Source organism: Metopolophium dirhodum, chromosome 4 (genome assembly GCF_019925205.1).
Source record: "Metopolophium dirhodum isolate CAU chromosome 4, ASM1992520v1, whole genome shotgun sequence".
In the NCBI taxonomy this organism is placed as follows: domain Eukaryota; kingdom Metazoa; phylum Arthropoda; class Insecta; order Hemiptera; family Aphididae; genus Metopolophium; species Metopolophium dirhodum.
The window spans coordinates 25223063-25250343 of record NC_083563.1 but is presented as its reverse complement, the minus strand read 5'-3'; the positions used below and the strand labels follow the sequence as shown (position 1 = coordinate 25250343).

Below are 27281 nucleotides of genomic sequence, written 5' to 3'. Positions count from 1 at the left end.
AGGTGGGAAGGTTTGAACAACTTAAGCCCCCATCTCGTGTTTACCACGGCCCTGTATGAAATAGTATTTTTTTTTTATTATTCTTGGTATGTACAGCATCAACTATTAGGTTATTAGCTTGCTACAAAAATAAAAAAATAGTTACATAATATAAATAATGCAATAGTTTCCTTAGATTAAGTTTTACATATCATCAATAAGTTTTAGAAATGTGATGATTTTGTTGGTGTTGTCTTGAACTGGGCTAAGGGCTTCGAGGTTATCAGGCTTTTATAGCCTTTTTCTATGGTATCTATATGGTTTCGGCAGTAGACGAGGAGGTGCTTGACTGTGAGAGGTTCTCCGCAGGTTTGGCACATTACAGGTCTTTCTCTGTGCATAAGATGTCCATGGGAAGGAGCAATAGACCCCGTAGACTCTGCTGAATTCTAGGATGTTTATTTTTGGCAGCCAATAAAATTCATTGTCTTGACGATTGCGTTTCGATCGTATCCGTTTTTATCGTTCGCCGTCAAAACAATAGTCTAATCAAATCAAACATTTAAACTTGTTTGAAGCAATCGTAGACCTTATACTCGGTATATAAGATTCTCAACCTGTATAAAATCATAATCAATCATATTTGTATTTGTGTATTGTAAACATAGATAGTATAAGAATGGATATCATAGATATTATAAGATCTACCTAAGATCTTATCTATGATTGTAAATGGTAATGATGTTATCAACTAACTATTATTTCTAACATTTTATAGATATCCTTAGTAAGTTAAATGTTAATCATATTTTCATATGTTTCATAAGTTATGGAGTGACATAGCTAAAATATAGTTTTGTATTCTGCCTAAAATCTATGAACAGTTATTATATGCAAACTAAATATTATTTCCAACATTTTATAGATAACTTTGGTAAGTTAAATGTTTATCATGCTTTCATAAGTTATGGAGTGGCATAGCTAAAATATAGTTTTAATACTGTCGAGAATCTATAAACAGTTATAACTAAATACTACTTCTATCATTTTATAGATTACGAAAGTAAATTAGATGTATATTATTTTTAGATAATGAGCGGAGCGATACATCTATTCATTTTACAGTGATCTGTGTGGTTTTTTTTTGTGGTTGTCGTCATCTTTTAAGACAGTAAAAGTACTTTGATTTTCTACTTCGGTTCTTATCTTTTCTGGTAGAAAAATGAATTAGTCAGTACTTGGGGGGAGAAGAGGTTAACTAACCTATATGATAATTTTATGTCATTGAATTCAAATTTGACACATTCTTTACAGCGACCCCCTAGACACCTACTCTACAGCAGAGCGGTGTCTACTTGTCCACCTTTTTCATATTATGGTTAATAACTTTTTTTCCAATTAATATAAAAATAAAAACTTATTCACACTTATCGTTTTTTTTTATCTAGAAGCATTTAAAAGTACGTAATTTTTGTAATTTTTACTGTGCATATTGAGTGTATGTGTGCTACTGTGCTATAGTGTTACGCTTTGAGACGGTGCTCCCGAATGGTGAGTCGCCATTTCGTAATAATTTAATCCTCAGGTTTATAAGTAATCAGGTTTTTATTTCTATTTAAAAGATAAATTACATAAATACGGGGTGCGTAGTATCTTACGCCCATCGACTCGATGACTTCGATTCGGCGAGCGGGATCTTCGCTTACAATTAAGGAATGTCTGTCTTTAGTACAATTAGGGATTAGGCACGTCTTGTTCGAATAAGTGGCGTCTGAGTACAAGGGCCGGCTGGGATGCGTGACCTAAGTAGGTGCACTCGGGAGGACTCAGGTTTGGAGGTCCTGAAAAGGGCCGTTTTTATGGTTTTTCACGGCCACTATAGGGGTATCAGCCGTACAGAGGGAGAGCGTTCGCTCAGATGTTCACTTCAACCGCTGCCTGGTGTCCGCTGTTTCACGACCGATACACCCGACGTACCGAGGCTGCTCAATTCACGATGAGTGGGCATGATCGGCGGCATGTCGAGGGCATTCGTCGGATGTCTGGATAAGATCGTTGTCGATAACCGATTAACCCTGAGATAAGTGCTCGTCGTATGATTTTCGTTAGTCGGTGAGGTGGCAACTCGCAACGCGTCGTCAGTGGATAATGGATATGGCGTGTCGATATCTGGTTGTCCGTTTCGCGGCGTTGGTATGGTCGGCAGGCACGTATACAAGTGTGTGTGTGGGGGGGGGGGTGGTTCAACTTCAACCTCCTCTGAAAATTAATAGTTGTGTAATTAATTTTATATATAGGTTATGACCTCCCCAAAAATCTACTATGAACCTCCATTTTTTTAGCTGTGTGCGTGCCTGATGGTCTGCGGGCTTTGAATAGTCGTTGCCGTCACTGTCATCCTCGGCGATGGTTGTAATTGGTCCGATCTGCGTTCGTCGTTGGCCGTCGTTCACGTGCTTAACGTGGACGACCATGTTGTTTCTGCTTCTTAGGTTCTGTGATATCCGGTGAGACGCTGAACCTCTTCGGGTTCTTACGACCACCGCAGTGAAGACGTAAGGCTGTATACTCCTGATTGGCTCGATATCGTTAGACGCGTCATCTGTGCGCGTTTCTATGGGGTGTGTTGCTTAACGATGTTGTTTTCATTTGCCATCACGCCCTGTTTTATCCAACCATTTGATGGTTTTGATAAAAACCATTTTATTCTGGTTTTTTGCAGTTACAGCTTTATGCGATAACTTTTTCATAGTAGGTATATTGTTCATGCCGCTTTCATCAGCATTTCCGTTACCACATTTGTAGCGACGATAACGCACAGCATGCACAATGGACAACTCTTTTCTCCCCACTCTTCACCCCCATCATGCATAATACACATGATCCACTCCATACAAAAGTAATTCTTATGTTTTTGCTAAATCAATGTAAACAGCGCTATAATTTATATATTTTTTTTGTTTCTCTTTTACGCTGTGTCAACATAACCTAAAATAGTTCGTATTCTGGGTACGTTCGCTATTAATGCAGCTACCTACCGTTTCGTTCGTATTCGTTTAAATTATATACATGTTAGACTATTCATGATTGTCGGCATCAGTAAGATGACACAATAATCATTGTATTTTTCTCCGGTTTCACGGATATTCAATCTGCAGATAATTTATGTAACGACTACCAATTAATCATATATCGCTTACAATTCAGCGATTACTTATTTATTTGGTCCCTGTTATATTATACCTCACGTCTCTATTGTGTAGTCCGGATTGACTGTATAGTTAATAAGAATTGAGCGTACGGTGATCATCGCGATATAATTAGCATCATCTGCTTCATTATTGGCATCACTCTCCGTTAGCATATGTACGCCAGCAACCATTGTGCGTTGTGTGAGTGGCAACTCAGGTCGTCCAGGTGCAATACGTTGTGGATCAACCAACCATGTACCTCCACCTCAGTCACTGATTCGTGGATATTTTGGATCGTTCAACCGATATCGTAACAAATGGACAGACTTCCGTAGCATGAGTTAGTTGTAAGATTCTATCATATTGTTGTGCACTCTGTGGTCATTGCACCATACCGATCCGACCACAGGGAAACCCCCGTACAACTAAACTGCACAATCATATTTTCCATTGTATACCTTGTAGCCTTTTCGCGTTTCAGTGTGTGTCAGTTCCTTGTTTTCCGTTGTCGAGTCATTGCTACCCACCATCACATCGTTGGGCTGTGTGTTGAATTGCCTATATATTATTGGAAGTAGGCGCTGTCATACGGTCGTTGTCTGAAGCGTTAATCGTGCATGCAAATATAGTTGCTTACCCTGACGCCTTCAATCATTTCGGTAGATACGCTTACCATAACGTCAATCTATTGAATGGTCCTTCGAAATCATCGCTTTCCCTACATATATAATATAATATAATGCATATATAATGCTGTTTTCACCAATGTCATTAAAATTATACAAAAACCGGATACTCTATAAAAGAAAACAAATCCATTGAACATTTGTTATTATTATTTAATATTTGATAGTCACAATAAATCATAGGCAGCTCCTTATTTTGTATGCATTTTAAATATTATTTTCTTCAAACTACATCATACAAATAACCTATATCGACTAAAAAAGTAGATTTCATGTTAACTCATATTATGCATGTTATTTACTATCAGTATTTTTTGAAAAAGGTTATAAATTATGAAATTTTAAATTAAAAGTCCACTTTTCTAATTTTTTAATACAGTTTTTTCTATAGTAAATAGTAATTCATTAATGTTCAATTTTTTTCAAGAATGGTGTCGTACGTATATTTTTGTTTTATTTTATATTATTAAAATGTAATATTTTATTCTGTGTGAGATTTATAGAAAGTATTAAAGTATTAAATATTAATTCTTTCGTCCATTAGCTTCAATGTTCATTTATAGATAAATAGACATTGTAAATCAAAGATCAGAAACATTAGAGTACATTTTGTTCGTTAAGTCTTTCTTTAAGTATGATAAGTTTTTTCCAAAAATGTCACGTTCAAAATTCTTGACACGTTCAAATGTGTTACTTTCTTGATGATATAATTAATTTCTTCTCCTTCTTTTATAGTCGACCATTGAGGTCATACAACAAAACACAATTGATGCCACTTCTCCCTATCAATTAGTGGAATATGTAAATCATTGCATTTGTATCCACCATTCGTACATCCTTTATGACTTGATCCTCCTATCTTAGTCATGGACGTCCTTGTGGTATTTTTCTTTATGGTATTCTACACTGAACCATCCGAATTAAAGTTCTCTATTTTTTCAAAGCATGTCCTGCCCATTGGAGTCTTTTTTTGTTTTCTTAATTATATTATATTATTTTTAAGTCCACACTTTACATCCGTAACTCCCATTATGCAGTCACCCAATCGTACTCCATTTTCTTCAATAGTGCACCTTGCCTTAAACTAGTCGTTCCTGGTACCCCTTGTGATACAATAATGCCAATTCTATATTTCCGTGATTAGATGTTTGCGTTTATCAAGGTAATTAATTAATGGGGTAGTTTGAACTGCCTTAGTATATTCAACAGAGTTTCAATCATAGATGCAATCATACACCTTCTTAAAATCGATAAATACATGTACTTCTTTATCAAACTCCCACATTTCTGGAAAATTTGTTTCAAAATAAATATCTAGTCGGTAGTAAATTTGTTTTGTCTAAAACCTGTATAATAATCCCTTATATATCAGCGCTGATTTTCACTCTTCTGGGATTACTTTTTATTTCAAAATTTTTTTTATAAGTTCAGCCACATGGTCAAGCAAACCAGTTCCCATACTTTTAAATTTAAGTAATTCTCCTGGAATACCATCTTCTCCAGGTGCCTTATGGTTCTTTAGGTTTTTTATTTGTCCCCGAGTTAACTCTCTACTCGGTGCCAGACAGATTGTATTGTTTCATATTTTCAAATATCTGATATATATAGTACAGATGAATAACTGATTAGATTAGTTCACCAATTTATTTGCTATCTCTTTTTTATGTGTGATCAGTGTTCCATCAACTTCTCTTAGAGCTTTTTCGGGATGATTCCATTATTTCCATTCCTTACTTAAGAAGTTTACCTTCTTATATAGATCTCTTGTATTATAGCTAGCAAAGTCTTGTTCTGCCTTCTTAAGTATTGTTAACGAGTGGTAGCAACATGTAACGACTAAATGGTCTGAACCTAGTTGTCGTTGCAGCAACACAACGACAACACCGAGACTCCACCGTACCATATTGATAAAAGAAAAAGAATTATTCGATGAGTTGTCCATTTATTAATCTCCACGTAGTCTATCAATTAACCATAATCTAATTATGGAAAATATAATGTACATAATATTACAGTTATAAATTAATTAAAACAATATTGTTTACAGAGCATGATTGTACGTATAAGTTATTTAATATTTACTTTTTGTATATAACAGGGAACGGCTTACACTGTAATGTTATTTTGAATAGAACATATATTTTAAAAGTTTTAGATTCTGATAAGATTGAGGAAGTATCAGTAACAATAATGTGTTGGACTAGGTTAGTAATCACTAATGTTCTTCTGCATGAAGCTAAACTGCATTTTCTATGTAGATTCATGGAATATTCTGCGTATGCGTAGTATAAGTAAAATCCCGTACTTCAAAATGTTATCACCTTGGAACTAAGTCAGACCGACATATTCTGATTCCATCATTGTGCTTAACTTGTTGAAATACAACTTTGAATTTCCGAAAATAATTCACAAAATTCGAGTTAAACTGTAATATTTCAATATATTTGTGTAATATTGCAATATTGATTAGTGTTTGTTAATTAAGAAGAACGGTTATATGTATGTGTTACGAAGTAATATTATCTTAGTTACAGCTACCATAGGGGATTTGGGTTTTTATTTGTTGTTTCTATAAAATAATATACTATGTTAGTACAATATAGTAACCTATAAATAATAATCTATACTAATATATAAAGCTGTAGAGTTTGTGTGTTTGAACGCGCTAATCTCAGGAACTACTGGTTTGAATTGAAAAATTATTTTTTTGTTGGATAGTCCATTCATTGAGGAAGACTAAGGCTATATAACATCACAATATGACCAATTAATAGAAGTGCTCAAACAGGGATTTTGAGATTTACGATGGAAATATTTGTTTATAAATGGTTACTATTGGTTAATCGCGCAGATCAGGTATGAGCATGCATCAAATCGAATTTTCGCACATTGCCTACGAGGGTGGCTGAGTTGCACTTATTGCAGTGAGTTACACCAAAAAGGTGTTGAACAATCACAATTTTTTTTTCATTTTTTATGGGCCACAAAGTGCGCAGGATCAGCTATATTATATATAAATGAATGTTCGTGTGCAGATCTCTGGGAAGAAGATAATCTAATTTAAAAAGGGTTAAATTTGTTTTTTTTATTCATCGGATTTTAGTACGGTTAGGTTAAGTTAGGATTATGTATTAATTGATTATATTAATCCACCGTATTATATCAAAATAAATTTGGTATAACTTTGATACTTTAGAGTTATCATACACTTACGTACAAACAGCACTGGGTCCGCGATCTACCGCAGGTAGGTTGCCTACCTGATAATATGCTGCTGCGAATCAGAATTTTTCTTCTAGGCAACAGAAAAGTTAAGATAAATTTTGAACACCATACACCGAATATTAAATAACGAATTTAACAAAGTTTGAGTTATATAGAGTTGGTACATTTAACGGGCAACGAAGTGCATAGGATCAGCTAGTATTTATGTAATTAAATAAGTTTATAAATAATAATATTTATATAATTAAATAAATATATAAATATGGTTCGCCAGTTTAAAAAAATTAGTCATGGGTTGGAAGGGTACGATAACCAAATCCCCCCGTAATAACGCCACTGGAGCGGTACCCACTTGACTACCTTTTTTCAAATTTATGTTAATAAAAACTTTTGGTTTGTTAAAAATCTTGAAAATGTAATACAACTAATACGAGGTTTCTCATTAGTTATTGTTATTGAACAATTAAATTGGAGTTGATTATAAACCCACAATATTTTTTAAGGCGTTTGAAGTTAGATTTTTGACAAAAATCGTTAAAATCACGAAAGTTTGCAATTTATTTATAGTTAAAAATTCTTAAAAAATTTTCTATTTACATTTAAGGTTTGAAAATTAAATACAAGATTTGAATACAAAAAAGTTTAGGAGGTTTAATTAATTTTTTATTAGTGTTTGAAGTTGACATTTTTTTGACATTAGATATTTCTTCTTAATCGAACGAATTCTCGTCGAACAGTTTTCTTATTTTATTGTATTATATACCTACCTAATATTATTTTGTAGTTAAAAATATATAAAATGTTCAATTTTGATAGCTAAGGATTGAAAATTTAAGTAGTTTCTCATAAGTAGTTGAAATTGTGCCTAAAAAATAAAAAATATATAAATACAGTTTATTGTATAGATATTTTAAGTTCAACTTTGGTCAAATGTAGATATTTTAAAGAAGAATAACGTTTCAAGTTGTTTCGATGTAATTTTAAAATTTTGTTGGTAATTGAATTTTTCAAATTCAAATTTCAAATCCAAATTTAATATAATTTTTAGTAATAAACTAAATTACATAAATAAACGCAGTCCTATTATAAAATATATTTAGTAGTAATAATTATTATAAACCGTAGTCTTTTCTCACAATGATTTTATATAATTGGAGTCAAATGTAACACATTAGTTACAGTCAACACGCAAGACACCTACAGTACAGCAGAGACATTGCAGAGTGGTGTATATTTGCCCACCTTAATCATATTATGTTTAGTAACAAATTATACCAAATCCTCCACCTATATAAAACAGAGACTCGTGTGGCGCTCCGATTCCGACTCATAGATAATATAATATTATCTATGTTCCGACTAGGTATAATTTTTGAACTAAATGAACGAGCAATGAAAAAATCGCGTTTCCCGGATGGGCGGTCTCCCGGCGGCGGCGTAGCCGTCGCTGCGTTGTCACCGCTCCTTATCACTTTTGACGATTTTTTTCAAAATTTCTTCAGATTTTTCGTCTTTACTCCGTCTGAGGACTGTCCGCGTCCCCGCTCGGACCTTATTCGCGTTCCCCGCTAAATTTACATGCCGCGCGCGGCCGTACTTTTTTCCCGCCGGGCCCGCCGCCACGGAGATTACGTACAAACCGAGCATCGCCGTCGCATGGTTTTCTTGCCGTATTTTTTCGAAAATTCGATTTTTAGCCCTTTTCGACATGTCTGCCCTCCCTGTTGAAGACTTATTCGCGTTCCCCGCTAAATTTATAGGCCGTGCGTGGCCGTACTTCCTTCGCGACGAATCCTGGGGCAGAGCGGCGTCGCGGAAAGCAGACGGCCAATATTGCCGCTGTCGCGTAGGTATTACTATATACAGGCATAAGTACATGCGTCGGAGGGTTCGTTTTTTTCCGCGAATTTCGCGTATTCGACGGCGGAGCCGGTGGTCCTCTGTCCGACGAGATCGCGTCGCCCTTTACAACGCCCTTTGACGGACGCCTAAACCGCGTTCGTAATTCGCCGGGACGTCGAAACGGTTTAAGAGTCATAGATCTGACTCCAGTTTTCAACTCGGTAGGTAGGTAGGTTAGTAGGGCGGGTAGGTAGGTAGGTAAGGCGTTGATGCGGATGACATGCGGTTCGTGGTTGCGATGACGGCCTCCGGGATTGTGATTAATTTGCGGCGGCCGTGTTAAACCAAATTTTCTTTTTTCGCGTTTTTTATTTCGTTTTTTTATTTTTTTCGTTATTTACCTTTTGCTATCACTTCTGCCTTATCATATTTATCGAAAATTCGAGTTTCACCGCCTTTACGGATTTCGTACGACCCCGTTCGGATTGTATTCGCGTTCCCGGCTAAATTTATAGGCTGCGCACGGCCGTACTTTGACATTGACGAGTACCGGGCCGATTGACATCGAGGAGATGGCCGCCGTAGTGTCACTATTACTATATAAAGGCTTGAATATATGCGTCCCAAATGTTATGAATTTTTTTCACGTAATTTATTACTTAATTTTGGGTTTTTGGTGACAGTAATGAACCCTGTCCGTGATTCGACGCAGTCGGATTGCATACCTAACGACGTGACCTGGCCGTCGCACAGTTTAATTATAAACTCAATATGTTTACAATTATTCACTCTATGTATACCTTTCAAATAAATATCTACCAGCCCACTAAATCCAAAATAAATTGTCAGGTGCAGCGAAATTAGCATTCGCTGCACCCGTGCGCACGCCTATTAATGGTTCAAACCTAAACCGGAAAGTTTTCAAACAATATGATTTTTCGACATGCAGCTATTATATTATATACAAATTATACTATTATTTTACCTATGTAAAATTCAATTTTAAATTTTTTTAAATATTATTTTATATTACTATTCGACTATATTGACGTTCGCACGTTCGCACGTTCTACATAATACATATTATATTATTATTATTTACAATTCTTGTATTGGTTTTGGTCGTTTATGTCGTACCGCCGGTGTAATGCATTAGGTATTATATGATTTATTCAGCAGTTTTTGTCGCCTTTAGTGTTTGATGGCTTAAATTATATTATAATATACGTGTAGCGTTTATACTGCAGGTCCACGGTAATTATACATTGCATAATCGACGAAAGAGTTTTTTTTATTTAAAATATATATTTTAACGATTTTTTTAGTCGTTAAATCTGTAACAATTGATTATACACTCGACAAAACGAAAAAAAAAAGATATTTTTTTGTTCACATCAAAATATGTTTATTAATTATTAACCAAAAATAGTAAGAAAATGTATGAACAACAATTTTCAAAAAAATTAGCACATTAGCTAAAAAAAAATATAAATATAATATTTTACACAATATTATGCGTTTTTGATATTTAAAGAAAAAAAAATCGAAATTTACAATAATATGTGAACAATTTAACAATTTGAAATAATATAATAAAATTAAAAAAAAAAAAAAATACGACGGACAGGATAGGCACAATAAACAAGGGGGGGGGGGGAGAATGCGAGATGGCGATTGGTGCCGAAATGCAGTCTTGCTGGCCACTGGTCACCTCTGCACGTTCTCCGACCTGTCCCGCGGATTGACGAGTTTCGCTGGCGCGTTTGCTCGGTCGCTTGACGACCTTGCCCAGTCGGCGAGGCCAGACCGAGACGGCCATGGGAGCGACAACGGTTGACGGCGACGGACGGCGGCTAAAGCGCGATGTCGTGCGCGTCGACGGTCGACGGCACGACGACTCGGCCGACGGACGGCGAAGACCAAGACGCGGAGCGAGCGATGTGAGATTTTGTGCTGCGGAACCGGCGGGGACGAGCGAAACGGCCGATGTGGGATTACCGCTGAGCGAAAATGCGAAAGTCAGCGGACCACAGCGCGATCATTGACTCTCGGTAATTTTCGCCCAGGCGTTGTCCCTTCAGCCGCGTCTTCGTTCCACCGCCGCGGTGAAGTCGCGCACCGCCAGATCCTGTGAAACAGTTAAGTTTCCGCGAGTCCGGCGCCGCTGACGTCCCCGTGTTCCTAGCACGCAAATCTCCATACCTCTCACCCCGTGCCGAAGTCTCCGCCGCTGCCGTCGTACCGAGTCACCATCGCCGCCATACCGAGTCGGTGTACCGTCGGGGCGGAATCGTTGCCCACGCCGGTACCTCTACTATATAGCCTCCATGTCGTCACCGTCTTCCGTCGCCGCCGCTCCGCGTGACCGTAACTGCAGCCTGGCGCTCACCGAGCCGCCAGAGGGTCTCGCGCGTCAACGACGATCGAGCGCGCTACGCCAGCGGAACCCGTCGCGCCGCGGGTGGTCGGAGAACGTGCGCGGGTGACTTACCGCCGCGCACCGTCCGTGCTCTTTCTCGCATCCTCCCCTCCATTCCGTCGCCGTCATCCTGTCCGTCGTCTTCAGCCCAGGGGCGAGCTGCAGACGGCTTCTCATCGGCGGCAGCAAAGGCCGCGGAAAAAGCGTCCGACGCCTTTCCACCTCGTACGACGAAGTGGATCGCAGTTTCCGGGTGTGATGCCGCCGGGTATCCAGATGTTCTTCCGATGTTCTCATCATCCAAAACGTCGTCGAGCGGTCTGCCCTCGGGAGTCGGAGTGGGATAGACAGGCCCCGACTCCGAGGACGGCGCGTCCCCGCACGACGACGGCGCACAAATGTTCGCCAGCAAAACGGAATGGTCCTCTTCTGCTTCCGAAATTTTCGAAACACCTCGACGTTTTCGTCACACTCCTTCCCATCTGCGCCTCCAAGAATCGGATTTTGTTCATCCGACTCCGGGGTCTGATCGTCGCCACTCGCAGTAGTGCGACCGAATCAATGGCAGACAGACGAAGGGTCACTAGACGCACGAGATATTCGTCGCTTTCGTCAGCGTAAGTGCCTTCCATTTTGTTGACTGCGATGTCTTCTAAGGTTTCGAGTAATATGACGTTTGCCGCGTAGCGTGCGATGTTGTAATAGTTAGTTGCCATATTTTATTTTTTGGGTGAAGATAATTTGTACGTGCACGTTTGGATGATTGAGAATTGGTATTGAGCTAAATACGATTAATATTTCAACGCAGAGACCGATCTCCGAGAAAATCTCCCAGACGACGTGTATTACCTACTAGCCAGCTATAGTTTGTTTATCTTTCTCGTCGGCCCGCAGCATTAGAAGAATTTCGAGCGGGTTAATTTTTTTAAACACCATTATTGTTAGATATAGGTATTGATCTTATAGATATAAAAAAGAAAAAATGATATGCATTTACAACTCGAAATAATTTTCTCAACCTTCTAACTTTAGACGCTCATAATCTACTATTGTGGATTTACGCTCAATTTTTTTTTTAACTTCCACTAACAGCAACTTACGAGTACCCTTGTATTAAATTTTCAGGTTTTTGACCGTACAGCTCCTGTATAATAATATAATATAATTAGTAATTAATAATTATACAATATAATACGTAGGTTGTAGATATGGGTATTATATTATAAATTATTTAATTTTAACATTTAATATTGGTCATAGGTATTAAATGTTTTGACTCGATTAAGAGCTGAGACGGTCTGTCGGCCTAGGATATTTTATATTAAGAGGATGTCAGCGCAGCTATATTTCGGTATAAAAACGTATTTTCGAAAAATAGATTTTATTCCGAAAGTAATATACTAAGCGTAGTAGTATAACCTATTATCAAAATTAAAGAACACAATATAATCTAGGGAATGACATATCTGTTACAGAAATACGATCTTTTTATGTTGTCAACAATTGTAATTTTTTAATCTTAAATACCTATCGTTTCAGTTGTATAATCTACAAACGGATATGTCATGCCCTAGAAAATGTTGTGTTCTTTAATTTTGATAATTTGGTATTTTTCTCTAAAATCACTCTAAACCTTTGTATTTGTCATGTTTCGTAGGCATGTTTTTTGTTGTCGAATTTAATTTTTCATCCGTAATGTGCTGCCACCTAAGGACGGTGACGACGTCTACGGTTCCTTCTCCCACCACTACTACAAACGGCGGATTCGGTCACGTCTAGCACGCACGATCTTAATTTAAACTAATCAGATTTCTACCAAGATATTATGAAATAGTCATAATAATTATTATTGTGATGTTTCCAGTCTATATAGGTATAAAGCCCATAGTAAATAATCAGGAACGTCATACCCGTAGATACGATATTTCAGTTTACAATATTGTACAAAACGATTAATTTTCCGTTTTCGAGTATAATACAGAATAAATTCATATAATATATTTAGTGCCGCGCCTTGTTCATATTATTATAAAGAACTAAAGTCAAATACCTGGAATACCTATAGCAAATGTTCCTTAATATATCTATGCAAAGCATATGCAAATTATATACAATATGGGGAGATGATGATAATAATATTTTGTTCGCCAGGAGATTTATTTTGTATTTGATCAATATAACCATTTCATTTTGATGGTTACAAAAAACCTAAAACCATAGACCTATAAACTAATTAACTTTATTAGTCTATAGCATGAACTAAGAAGATCTTAATAATCTTAACTTAATCTTATCTACTTTTCTTAGTTTATGGTCTATAGGTTTATATAGGTCTATAGGTCTATAGGAAACCCAAAACCAAAAGCTATTACCAAAAATATAACCAAGACAGCGAAAACGACTTGTTTATAAAATATAGTATCCAGGTTACATTTAGTTAAGCGCCTAATGTAAAACACGCCCAATATGTTAGTAGTTAGTACACAGTGTTCCCTATTATCCTTATTACCAGACTGAAACAAGAATAGGTATTATAAATTATAAAATTATCCTTATAAATCTTAGTAGGTAGGAAAAATATTTTAAAACGTCAATCATCAATGAGTATTTATAGGTTCATGAATTTAGATTTATTTTTTTAATAAATATACACATATTATAATTAAAGTAAAAAAGGTGGATAAGTGGATGTCGCTCTGCTGTACAGTAGGTTACAAGTGGGTCACTGTAATGGATGGGTGTTAAATTTGAATTCAATGATATAATATCATTGTATAAGAAAAACGATTCTGAGCGAAAACGGTCAGTCAGCCAATGATATTACCAAGTATATTTGATAATATTATTGTGAATAAAGTAATTTATATATAACCTATTTACGTGGAGCCTTGTTTTAAATTTTCAATCCTTAGCCCTAAAAGTTGAACATTTTATAAATTTTTAACTACAAAATAATTATTAAATTTGAAATTTGATAAATGTTGTCAACATTTAAACTTAAAATGCTTTTAAAAAAAATTTATGCTAATGTATTTTCAATATTTTTCAACTGCTCTTGTAACAATATATCGGGAGCCTTTCATTAAATTTTCACGCTTTTTTACCCAACATATAAAATTTTATTGATATTTATAGAAAAAAAAACTAAAAAAATTGAAAACTGACAATGTCCGTAAACAGTTCAAAAAGAGTCAAAATATTTTCAAAATTTTATGGTGTATAGAAAATGCTAATATAAACATTCAGTGAAATTTTCAAGTATCTACAGTCATTCGTTTTTTAATTACAATAAAATAAGAAAATTGTTACATGAGAAATCGAGTGCATATCAAATGTTGTAAAAATATAAATTTCAGACGCTCATAAAAATTTAATTTAAGTTTCTTGTAGACATTTTTTTTTATAGGTAGACAAACTTATGAGTAATTTTATATTACATTTTCAAATCTTAGATTTAAAAAGAAAAATTTTTATGAATTCTAAACTCAAAATAATTTGCTAATTTTCGTGATTTTTCCGTATTTTGTCAAAATTTGAACTTTAAATGCTTATAAATAAAAACGGTGACTAAGGATTTTAAATTTTTTTCATCTGCCTTTGAAACAATAACATAGGAGCCTTCTATTAAATTTTCAAGCTTTTTTACTTAACAGATAACATTTTAATGATATCTATAGAAAAAAAAACTAAAAAAAATGGAAATTTACAATGTCCGTAAACAGCTCAAAATAAGTCAAAATATTTGGAAAATGTTATGGTGTATAGGAAATGCAATTATAAACATTCAGTCAAAATTTCATGTCCCTACAATCATTTGTTTTGGAGTTACACCAAAAACCAAAATCGACTTTCTCAAAAACAGATTTTGCGTAAAAATTCCCGTTTCCCTTAATTTTTCTTTTGTTTTTCTCGTAGCTTTTGAACTACTGAGAAATTTTTACTTTTGACCCCCCAAAGTACCAACTAGATTCACTTTCCTATCAGAAAAGTTACTGAAGAAGAAAATCCAAGCTCTCCTGTCCTAAAAGGTGATTACAGACACAAAAATAAAAAAAAAACACACATCATTGTAAAATCAATACATTCATCGCTTCGCTCAGAATCTAAAACTTAACTACATCTTTTTGTTTTTTTATCTAGCATTTTGTAAAAGTTCGTTTTTTTTTTATTTTACCTATTGCATATTTGTGTATATTTAATATTATCTAAATGACTAAAAAAAAAGTCCGAATTGCATGCCACTTTTTATAGAGTTCTTTCCAAATCGCATACCGTGTATTCAAAAGTTTATTTATCGTGCACTTATGTCCAATATGCACATAATATATAACGTTGAATATGACAATATAGACATTATTATACGTATTTTATTACTATTTTTAATATTATTATTATTTTGATATTTAATTTATTATCATTATTATTATATTGTAACGTCGTGGAATTTAGGACCTTAAATAATTTTAAAGTCTTCCCCCTTTAATATTACCGTTTTTACAAAACGCTATTACTATTTTATTACTAAAAAAAAATATGCTGGGCCCGTTGGTATAAGTATTATTGTTTTTATATATTTGCTATATTAGCATATTTTATTATTATGAACTTTCATTGATGCTTTGATCAACTATGCAGATGGTTCCCATGTTTCTATTGGCAATATGAGTACCTACGGTTAGTTAGTATTGCCAGGCAAAAAAATGGCTAATAACTTTTGCACAGTGTTAATCCATACGTTAAATGCTTAAAACTGTTATTGAAACATAAGACTGAACTCCATTGACTTCAAAGTAATTATTAGAGCAGATCGAACACCATCACTCGAGCATATAGGTCATTTTAATGCACCAAAGTTAGATGAAGTAGCTGTTCTTATTATTGGGCAAGCATTTAGTAAAATAGACATCATACTTCGAGCAATATAATAACCTTCAAAGCGAATCAAAGCAATTTAAAGGCTGAAAATTACTTCGATCTTCATTCTATTCAGTCAGATAAAGATCCAATGGAAATGGGCCAAAAGGTGATTTTGCCATCATCCTTCACTGTTGGCCCTCGATATACGCAACAATGCAAGCAAGATGCAATGGTTTACGTTACCAAAAATGGTAACCAGATATCTTTATTACACTGACTTGCAATCCCAATTGGTCTGAAATAAATTCCTGTTTCTAAAATCTAAAACCTCAGGATCGTCATGACATTTTGCATGTGTTTTTCATTTAAAAGTCTAGAAACTGATGGATTTAATTTTTAAAGATAACATTTTCGGTGATACCAGTTGCTATACGTACAAGGTTGAGTGACAAAATAAGGATTACCCCATGTTTGGCTCTAAACTAGACTACAGCCAAATTATATTAAGTAATATATTTATTCTAATAATGCTCGCAGTTTGTGAAGTTACAACTCCAGTTGAGATGTGGGACAAATACAAAGAAATCGTGTCATACGATATTCTTCTGCGAGTGAGACAAGAATTCTGTGATTTAAAAGTAAATATTAATCCTGACATCTTGAATGAAACACTGATCGTTATCGAAAATGAACCGCTTAAAATAATTGGAAAACGTTTGACTTACTTTGGAATGATTTCACCTACCAGAACTGATGATGATGGTCTCTATAATAGTGACAACTTGACAGTAACATCTTATAATATTGATGAACTGTCACCTTTTGTTCAATCAAACGAGCACAAATTGGTTTACAATACCATTTTAAATAACATCAGTCAAAACTCTGGACAACTCTTCTTTCTATTTGCGCCTAGTACAACTAGCAAAACATTTGTCGTCAACCTTTTGTTTTCAAAACCGAGAATGCAACGAAAAATATCTTTGACAGTTGTATCATCTAGAATCGCAGATAAATCATCGAAAACTGGTAAAACAGCTCATTCGGCATTTAAATTTCCACTAGTCCTTCAATCAAGGGATAGCCCATTATGTAGTATAAAAAGCAGAGTTCATGGGCAAAAGTCCTAAAGCAACAAGCCTTATAGTAAGGGCGAAGAAACTATGGCAAATAAAGCTGGAATGGATGCTCTTGATCACACGCTCCAATGGTAATTTTCAAGGGAGACTTCAGGCAAATATTACCAAGGGGAACAAAAAGCAACGAAATTAATACTTATCTTAAAAAATCATATCCTATGGTCTTATGTTCAAATTTTAAAACTCACAACAAACATGCTAGTAGTTTTAGGAATTGACACCAGAGCACCCACATTTTCAGGGACAGTTGAATATTTGAAACAGGACACAACACAAGAATAGTTCTACAGTAGCAATTCATGCTTTTTTCACCACTTCCATTTCAGGAGCAGATAAATCAATTTCAAAAGTCTACCCGGGTATATCGGAAATCTTTTTAAAAAAACTAGCCAATGGATGGAAGAACGTGTGATTCAAGCTCCCAAAAATGACACAGTTTGTAAAATCAACGAACAAATTCTCGGCGTGTTTACAGCTCAGAAAGACACTTACCTCTCTATAGATTCTGTTGTTGATCGTCATCAAGCAACGTATTTTCCGGTTGAATTTTTTAATTCGTTGAATCCTCCCAGATTTTTACCGCACAAGCTCACTTTAAAAATTAGTGCTCCGATTATTTGTATACGGAATTTGAATGTACCAAAATTGTTCAATGGCACAAGGTTACAAGTAAAGTCTTTGAAAAAGAACGTCATTAAGTTGAAAATTCTGACTGACTGCGCCAAAGGTGAAATTATGGATTTGGAAAATAACTGTTTCTCACATGGATAATTGTATGTAGTATCCTTCTAGAGTTGAAAGACCTTTATACTCAAATGCACGTTTATGCACCTCAAAATAAAACTATGAATGTGGTTTATCAAGAGGTTTTGACTAATTTTAGAATTAGTAACTCTGTATAGAATCATTTGTAAATATCATAAATCAAGTTAAATTATACAAATTATTATTATAATTGTAATATGAGTATAGAATCACTATAATATGCGTATAGAATCATTAGAATTATTTGTAAATATCATACATTAAATTACATTATAAAAATTAAATATATATTACATGGCTAGGCTTTAAATAGTGTAATAATAATTAAAAAAACAATGTAAACATACTAATTTATAGACAAATCAAAGAGCTGTTTTTAATTCACTGAACCAAAAAATATTGATCGCAAACTCTATTTATTGAAAATTAATTTTTCAAAGTGCTATGCAAAGTCCGGTTGCCTGCTAACCATGATTTTAAGAAAATATAATTTTATGTCTACTAAAAAGTGCGTTAAATATATACTTACAATATACATAGTATTGTTAATTTCCCATTTTTTACCCGAGGATAGAACTGATAGACGGGATGATTATGTTTGATATTTGATAGCCTATAAAATAAAATTTTTTTTTAATTTTATATTCTATTATATTTTAAAATCTATCAACATATTACATGTTACCACAAGTTATTGAATATAAAAAAAATGTAAACTATGTAACTGACGAGCAAAGCCGGGTTAATAGGCTTGTATTTTTATATTTTATCGTAATGTAACAAAAGTCTGTTCCTGCAGTGCAGTAGAGTAAAATTATACATGTAATTTGGACAGACATCTCTAAGTGGTGGCATATTATTCGTGGGTAATTGAAAGTTTTAAGTATATTATTATATTGTACATACACCATGATAGTTTCAAATGAAAGTTAATGCCTAAATAAATAAATTACTCTAATAACATTGTTTGACACCTCTAGACACCTGCTCTACTTGCCTATATTTTTCAAATTATGTTTAATAAGTGGTATTCCAATTAATACAAAAATAAAAACTTAAATCAACACCATATTTTGTATTTTTTATCTAGAAAAATTATATAGTAAGTAATTGTTGTGTTTTTATTGAACTTATTGTATATTTATATGCCATTAATATTACTTTTTGTGATTTCATAGTATATTATATTAAATATAAAAAAATATAATATGAATTAATGGCATTTTCACCGAAGTCATCAAAATTATATAGCTATTTTCTATAATAATTCATTATTATTTAATTTTTTTCAAGCACGGATTTGTACGTAAATTATTTTTTTCTTTTAAAAATTATTAAAATGTTATATTTTATTCTGTGTGAAATTTCAAGATTGTATTATTATATAGTATTAAATATTAATCCATTCGTCTTAGCTTCAATGTCCATTTATAGATAAATATACATTGAAGACCAAAGATCAAATACATTAGAGTACTTACATTTTGTTCTTAAAATCTTTCTTTAAGTAGATATGATAAGTTATTTTCCAAAAATGTCACGTTGACAATGAAAATTTCAATTGTTGTTATTTTTAATGTTTCTATATTTGAATAGAAAATAAGGTGAACAAGAACGTCAGTCTTATCCGATTTATTATTATGCTGGACAGTAAAATAACAATATTGTACATATTTGTACAATTTAGACACAATAACGAAGTGAACCTCGGGAATATAATATAAAATAAGCTGTTTAAATATAAATTATAGTACACATACATTACCTATACGTTTTAGTTATTTCATAAAATAACAGACTCAACACTTAACTGTAACATATATTATTATATTATTAATAAAAATTATATATCATATATATTATTAATAACAGCCGTATACTTTATATGTATATTATCAATACAAACGTATATTATATATAATATTTTTTTGCAGACAATCTTAGTAAGTATATTTTAAGTTTGTTGTCATATTTTTACTTCTTCTCTTCTGGAATGACCAGATGAAAATCCAAAAACAGTTAGAGCACACAGTGTTTGTAATTGGTTCTGTTCTTATTAATTTGAAAAACAGTTTAGATGATATTAAAACGTCAAATGTTATGTAAAAATAATTCAAACATGACGTGAAAAACTTTAGGATTTTCAAACACTATTATTAATTATAGACGTTTAAATCGTTGTCTTTAATTATCTAACTTTAAAATTCAAAACCCAATACATGGAAAAAGCAAATAATCATTCAGTAGGTAGTATGAGCATTGATCTCTTTTCATTTGAGAGTTGTACCAGCTGCTTCTAGCATACGATTTAATGGGAGTCCCGAGACTTTGGTTTTAAAGCTATAGCTGGTATTACTCTTGGAATCTAATGTGATTGTTTATGCTTATCTCCGATATGACTAAAATAAAATTACAGTTTTTTTAATTCATAAAATAAATATTCACTATAGTTAGGTATCATCACTTTGACAAACGAAGAAACGAATGACGTATGGCGTTCATAGCTTCACATTTTTGCAATATTATAAATATTTTTGGTTAAATATAGTTGGTATAGATTACTCCGGAACATATTATTAGCGTTATATCGTGTCTTAATAGGAGTGGCTATAGTGGCTATACGATTCGATATTGTTCACAACTACTGTTGTTCGTGTCGAAATATCGTTGAACCTTTTTCATAAGGGTAGTTTTTATTTGTCTATTTAATTAACGGCACTATATTTAATATGGCATATTCATTATTAAAGTTTAGAATAACATTTTATAACAATAATCTCTAGTGGACAGCAGCGCTCCTAACGAACCAATAAGGGTATACATTCTTGGACACCAACCCCTAGAAATAGGGTTTGTGCTGCAATGCTGATAGCAAAGTTAGGTTATGGGTATACCATCACATTTATATCCCTAGAAAGGCAACTACTTTTTTGTTTTCTGAAATGGATTCTCGCAGTGTAGACATTTTGTCCGGACGTAAAATAGCCCCCCATTCGGATATCCAGGTGGGAGCTACTCTAAAAAATACATGTGATGGACGTAAAATGCAGAGAATAGGAACGTGGAACGTACAAATAATATTTAAAACAAGAAAATTGGAAAATATAAAAAACAGAGGTGAAAAGACTAGATATACGCTGGCCAGATAATAGTGACTTCTGGTCTGACGATATCAGACTTATTCATACAAAAAAATGAAATGAAAAGGATAAGTGTGATGGAGAAATAAACAAACAAAGAAGTACTTAGATTTATGGGAGAAAAACGTACATTCATAGATGTGATTAGAGTAAGACGCTGGAAAATAGTTCAAGAGTCAATACTAAAAAGCTTAAAGAAAAAGAGAGCAATCGTTGAAATTGGAGAATTGGAGTTGCAATAAACCAAACTTTGAGTTCAAAAAAAAAAAACAATAATCTGAGAGAATTTTTTTCTGAAAATCTAAAATTCTTACTTTAATCATAATTTAAGTCGGTATATATGAATATAATATTATATAATTTATTGAAAATGTTATTTACATATAGTTATAAATTAATTAAACATTTTCGTTAACAGAACAAGCACTAGGATGTACGTATTATTTATTTACTTTTTATATATAATAGGAGTAAGTATCAGTAACAATAATGTGTTTTATTTATTTCGAGTTTTGGAATACATAGTAAAAATGATTCTATTTGCCACATTTAGGGTTATTATTTTTTATTTTTAGTTTAGACTTTATACAATCTATACTAAAAAAATGTACAATAAGCATAATGTATGGTTTTTTTAAAATTAAATTATGTGTAATGGCTTGAGTGTCTTGAGGGAAGAAACCATCCAGTACTTCGGCATGAATTTACATTATTTGGGTATTAAGTATTCAGGGTGATTTTAGTAGTAACTTCGATCTATTTAGTATTTTAGTATTATTAATTGTTAAAATTAAAAATAACTCTACAAATTATTCAAAATGCTTGAGATGAATTTATAAAAAAAAAACTGGAATGTTTTTGTGACTCAAATTTACAAATGATTGATTTTTTTTATATTTTCGCTTGAAAACAATAATTTGTTATACAATAGGTGTTACCAAAATAAGTTGTAATGGTATTATGGATAGTGAAGCGTGGACGTAGGCGTAGTTATTAATCACTAATCAGTGAAACCACTTTTGCCCAAAAAATAAAAAACTATAGAATTCTGAATGATTTTACTTTTTTTATTGGTGTCTGTCATCATCTTTTGGGACAGTTAATATGCTTTAATTTTCTTCAACAGCATCTCTTCTGATAAGAAAATGAATCTAGTTGGTACTTTGAGGAGGTCAAAAGTAAATATGCCCAATAGTTTTCAAAAGTGTCAGGAATAACAAACGAAAAATTAAGGAAATACATACTGGGTCTTTTACGAAAAATCAGTTTTTAAAAAAATCAATAATTCATACTGCAACCGAAAAATCTAAAAATACATACACAGTTATTTTTTACCGACATTTTAAGTTGAAATTTGTACGTAATTACATACTATTAAAACCAAGAATATCGATATTAGGTACCTAGTTATTTTTATGTAATTTAAAAATATTATTTTTGGGTACTTGAGACTTTTGGATTTCATTATTATATTGTTTACAATATACACACAAAAACATTTTAAAATGCAATTTTTTGGCAAATATTAATCCAACCCATTGTAGTACTAATGCCTAATAGTAAAATAAATTACTTCAATCGCAATCATATCATACAATAATTTACTTAACAATATTATAGGCCGACGGTAGTCTTTGCTTAGAATCGTTTTTTGTATACAATGATTAATCATTATTGAATTCAAATTCAACTCATACATTACAGTAACTCTCTAGAGAATAGATACTTAATGTACAGCAGAGCGTTACCCACTTACCCGATTTTTTTTGGTTTTTCTTTGCTGACAAGTGAATAAAATGTAGTTCTCGTAATTTGCGACTAAATATTTTGTAAAAATATCTTTTGATTCCAGTCACTGTAAATGTATCCATTATATAGAAATCAAATTGAATAGTTTAAATTAAAAACAATAAAATGCTAAATTATAAAAATAATCTCCTGCTATGTATTTGTAAATATTGATACTTGATAATTCATAATAAACCATAGGTTATCAAATTGTATAACTTATATAACTAACAATAAAATTTAAATATTTTTTTTCTAGTGTCAATGGGTACGTTTTACTTAAATAATAGTTTCACTGAATTATTAGTTCTATAATTTTATTTCCGTGAAATTTCAAATTTGTATAAAAAAATTCGTGTGCCAAATAATTTTTTATTAAAATCCACTTTTCTATGATATTTTATTTTAATGGTACTTTTTAAGACCACCATGCAAGATAATATATTCGGTAACATGAATACGGGCGACAAGTGAGTGTGACACACAAGCAAAACCAAACAACTTGTCAGTGGTCGACATTGATGATGTGTAACGAACCTGCATTTCACACTGAGATCTGGCCAAACCTCGTCATAATTCTTCTAACACTTCCTTATAACCAGTGTTATACCACAAAAATTCAATTCCATTTTCCGTTAAAATTTTGAGGATGTTGAGAGTGGTTGGAGGTTGTAAATATTTCATATTTGGATATTTAAATTTCATACACCGGATTTTAAAGTATTAAATGTATACAATTTTGCCAAATATTTAAAGAAGCACAAGACACATCAAATTATAAGTTTTAATTTGAAAGAATGTACAATTCTACGTAAAATAGTATAGATTTAACATATCTATTCACCTTGTTACATGACCCCAAAAAATGCCCGACGTCTGGTGACCCAGTGGTCTATGCGGCTCAAATTATTTAAATATTATCTTTCCCTGCTCATCTCCATCAAAAAAAGTATACGCCTTGTAACGAGCACAAAAAATTATTCTCTTTCCCTTAAAAAAATGTACGTCTGGCGACTGTCCACATATTATTATTTCCTGTTAACTTAAAACATTTTCCATGCTGCCCTTTTAAATTATTATTCAATCATCTTGTGGTTTTTATTATGCTCTCTTATTATTCTTTGAAAACATAATATTAAGTATGAAACCTAAAAATACAAATTCATAATTACCTGAAAACATTCTCACTTATTATTTCTTACTTTAATGAAGAGTCTCACCTATTATTCTTACTTAAATTATTATTTTATAAGTGAACTGTACAAAGCCCACGGGTTTCATCGACTTGCCTTTCGGGGCAACACGCGGTGTGGCCTGTGGGTCACTATATGAGTGTTTCCCTCATGTAGTGGATGGATAATAAGCCCCTAAAAAGGCCGAACTCTCACAAGGTATATAAGTCGTAATAATCGTCGTTATATATTATAGATTATACATTTTCATCATTAATCGTAAAATGTTATGAATGTTTTATAATTAAAAACTTTAATTTTTATTTTATTCCAGATACAAATGGTACGTTATCAGTTATATTTTGTAAAATATGGTTTTAAAATTTGTTTTGGAGAGTATAGTGGAAGTATCAATACGTCCATAAATTAATATAGGTATTAAAAATTAAAAATAAACAAACCACGCCTAAGATGGGAAGATTGTGTGAGGAAAGATGTTAAAGATGTTAAAGAGGTTGATCCAGGAGCAAACTGGAGGGAAATAGCAGAAAATAGAATAAATTGGAGGGAAATTTGTTTTGCGGGATGGTCTTAAAGGCCGGAAAACCCCCCCCCCCAAAAAAAAAAATTAAAAATTAAAAAGTTTTTCTCGAATCTACTATAAATTATATACCTATACTATAAGTGTACAAGACAGAGCTTAAAAAACTATACAATTTCAAAGTTGGTCTCCTACTAAAATATGATCTATTAGATGAATTTTAAATTTGTATAGAGTTAGAGACAGTAATGTTTATTGTTCATATTATTTTTAATATAATTCAGATAGTTAATGTGGTTTTTTTTATGTACCTAAATTATTCAATTTTAAGGATTCTTAGTTTTTAGTTCAATCCTTGATCTTATAGCTGAACAATATTTTGAATACCTATTTTAAATAATTAATAACTATAATTTGTATTTTATTCCAGAAACGGAAGGTACGTTATGAGTTATTTTTTGTGAAAGATATTTATAAAATTTAATTTTGGAGAGTAGAGTGGGAGTATCAATACGTCCATCAATTAATAAACAGAAAAATAAAAAAAAGGTTGGTAAGTTGATGCCGCTCTGCTGCACAGTAGTTACAAGTAGTTCACTGACCACTGTAATGGATTTGAATTCAATTAGAATTCAATGATATAATAATATTATTGTATTTGTATACGAAAAACGATTATGAGCGGAGACGGTTTGTCAGTCTAGAATAATATTTTATATTATATTTACATTGTTATTACCTACCTACTTGTACTCGTACATCATTAAATAAATGGTTTATACATGAATAAAAAAAATTTCACGTAAATAGGTTATTCATAAATTACTTTATTTACAATAATATCATCAAATAAACTTAGTAATATACTAAAATCATAGGCTGACTGACCGTCTTCATTCAGAATCATTTTTCTTATACAATGCTATTATATCATTAAATTCAAATTTAACACCATCCATTACAGTGACCCACTTGTATCTCCCTGTACAGCAGAGCGACACTCACTTACCCACCTTGTTTTTTCGTTTCCCTGGCCCAACTTTTGACCAGTAAAAATTTTCTGATTTTCGATAATCAACTTTTGCATCTTTTCTGATAGGAAAGTGAGTCAATAGTTGGTGCATTTATAGACGCACAATTTAATTTGTGGAAACAAGGGAATAGTCGACAAATCAATTTAATATTTTTAGTGGAACTCAAAGACTAATTATTGTAGACACTTAAAATTTTCATAAAATATTAATGTGACCATACATGATAACATTTCCAAAATATTTTGACTATTTTTGAGTTATTTATAGTCATTATAGAAATGTTCGATGTTATAAAATTTGTTTTTGAATTATACCTAAATGATAAATAATTTTTCAATTGTTAAAAAAATCCTGAAAATATATTGAAAAGTTCCAAATAAGGTTTTTGATAGCTGTTCAAAAATATTAAATATTCAGAGGCTCGATTAATTTTATATGATTTTCTACTTAAAACAAATAAAAAGTTTACTAGGAAGTAACGCTTTAATAGCCATGGCTCACGAGATATTTTTTATTTTTATTAATTGTTTAGTATTTGCTAGTCTGATACACCGTCTCCACGCAGAATCGTTTTTCACTAGCTTTAGTTTTTAAATATAACATCCATTTCAATGACATACTCGATAAAAACTACTGTACACCAGAGTGGTACCCACTTGTCCACCTTTTTTTTTTTTAATTGCTTTAAATAAATACTTGAATGAATTAAATGTTGAACCATTTTGAATTAACAATATTATATCAACATCAACACAAGTTTAAATCACGCAAGTGTTCGACTCCCATCAATAGATCATTGTAAAATTGTACGTGATGACATTTTTTGTAGAAGGGAAATATTAGGTCATCCTGATATTTCTTAGATTGTGAATCATACGCCGTTCAATATTACATAATATTTATTAAATGGTATGTTTATTATTTTATTTCTAGATAAAAAAAGTATGTGCATTTTAAATTTTTTAATGTGTTTAATCTTGCAATTCAATTTATTGAATTTACGTCTAATTATAAGTCATAACCTTTGTAACCATCCTCAAATGTTTACTCACCGAGTAGCATCATAGGTATGAATCAGTTCACTGTTTAGGTTTGCGGCCCAATATTGGATACGCGAATACGCCTACGGATACGGTCCCGGATTGCAGCGATTGCTATCAAACGTCTACCACTGACCGACTGACCGCTATCTATATTTCTCTACAACCAACGGTCAAGGCAACCGATACCCCGCAGTCCGCACGCCTGCCGTAGCGACACTGTCCCGGTTTCGGTAAAGCGCGATTGAGCAATGAGCATATACCTTTTTGGCAACACGATTGAGCATAGAATATTTTATGCAACGTTGCCACATTCACGTTGCCGAAATTTCGTAACATTACACCAATTATTATGATACTGCAAACTTAAACGAACCGCGAGCCGTGAGCTCAGCTCAGCTTTATCGACAATATTACCGATTAATAAATTAGTTCCGGAGCAATAAATATTAGTTTTATCCTT

The 27281-nt window shown here is 32.8% G+C and overlaps 1 long non-coding RNA gene across 1 annotated transcript; it reads right to left on the bottom strand.

Annotated features, from left to right (window-relative positions):
• Positions 1-239: 239 nt before the first annotated feature.
• On the bottom strand, positions 240-26935 carry LOC132942516 (uncharacterized). Its single transcript, XR_009664293.1, has 3 exons — positions 26831-26935; positions 18633-18716; positions 240-596 (listed from the first exon to the last, which is right to left on the bottom strand). It is a non-coding gene; the product is annotated as an uncharacterized LOC132942516 (long non-coding RNA).
• Positions 26936-27281: the final 346 nt, after the last annotated feature.